Raw genomic sequence first — 1578 nt, 5'->3', positions numbered from 1 at the left:
ACAGTTTTGCACACAAAGTTTGCGTAATTTGAACTTTAAGCAAGGTTCCCAAAACTGTTCAAGAACTGAACTGAGATTAGCTTGTCCCTTGCACTCATTGGAAATTCCCTCCACAATCAGGAAATGATCTTTATGACATACTTAATGATTCCCTGATAACATTGTCTGCAGTTACAATGTGCTCCTCAACTTTTGGCTCAAGAGAAAGCTTTCTGTAGCCCGGGGGGTCGTTGGTCTTTGTGACCCGACATACTACCTTACACTTCTATGTTCTGTAGCCTGCAGTGGTATCTAACAGGTTAGAGGAGAATTCCACCTGCTACGACGGCTCAGTGAAGACCTCGGCCTGACCATTAAACTGGTTTTTCCAGGAGGGAAACATTTCTAAAAGTAAAAGATTTATTACTGTGTCACACCAAAAACAAGTGCAAAGTTTTGGCTCATAAGCCTCCAATATCACAGTAGAGTTGCATCATTCAACACATTTTCCTCTAACATAAAAAGTTTCCATATTCCTGTTTCAATTTTTTTTCTAACAATCCCTTTGGCATTAATATTTGATTTCTATAAAACCCAATCTGATGGACAGTTGTGTTCAAACAATTTTGTATACTTTGTTGATGGCTCTAAGGTTCTAAAACCTTTATAGTGAACCCGAAACCTGAACAATTTCAGTCCCCGGGGGCCTCTCTCTTTGTAAGTCACCTTGAGTCTCAGGAGCAGTGGAGTCAGCAGTCTCCATGAGAAACCGCAGAGTGAAGCATGAGGAATGCCTAACTGATAAATCTTCTTGACGTGCCGAGTCTCACGTTTATGTTGTTGTTATCTGCTTACTTTTATTGATTGTTAAAACACTGATGTGTACCGACCTGTGTTTATGTCTACATGGGTTCCTCTGTAGTGTGTGTTGATGGCACTTTACAGCCCGTTTCAGGTGATAATGGCAATGCTTATGGCTGTGTCTTCAGATCACTAGAAGGCTTCATTGGGACCATCAGCTAAAATAAAAATGATCCCCAAAACAGTTTTATTGATATTATTTCTTGCTTACTATAATGTATCCTCTTACCCTATATACCTTGTTGTTTGTATGTATTCCGACCCTTTTTATTCCAATACAAATATTTGGAAAAGACACATAATAACATCCATATCTTTATCCGCTAAAGCTCTCCCACTTACACTATATTACCAAAAGTATCGGGACGCCTTTACACGCACATGAACTTTAATGGCATCCCAGTCTTAGTCCGGAGGGTTCAGTATTCGGTTGGCTCCGCCCTTTGCCGCTATAACAGCTCCGCCTCTTCTGGGAAGGTGTCCACAAGGTTTAGGAGCGTGTCTATGGGGATGTCAGGTACTGATGTTGGAGGAGAAGGCCGGGCTCGCAGTCTCCGCTCTAATTCATCCCAAAGGTGTTCTATGGGGTTGAGGTCAGGACTCTGTGGCGGCCAGTCAAGTTCCTCCCCCCAAACTCCCCCATCCATGTCTTTATGGACCTTCTTGCTTTGTGCTCATGTGCGCAGTCATGTTGGAACAGGAAGGGGCCATCTCTGGATCTCTGCCTTTGCTTAACCA

The sequence above is a fragment of the Nanorana parkeri genome, unplaced genomic scaffold, assembly GCF_000935625.1.
Source record: "Nanorana parkeri isolate BGI_ZX_2015 unplaced genomic scaffold, ASM93562v1 scaffold1602, whole genome shotgun sequence".
NCBI lineage: Eukaryota > Metazoa > Chordata > Amphibia > Anura > Dicroglossidae > Nanorana > Nanorana parkeri.
This window is presented reverse-complemented; position numbering follows the sequence as displayed.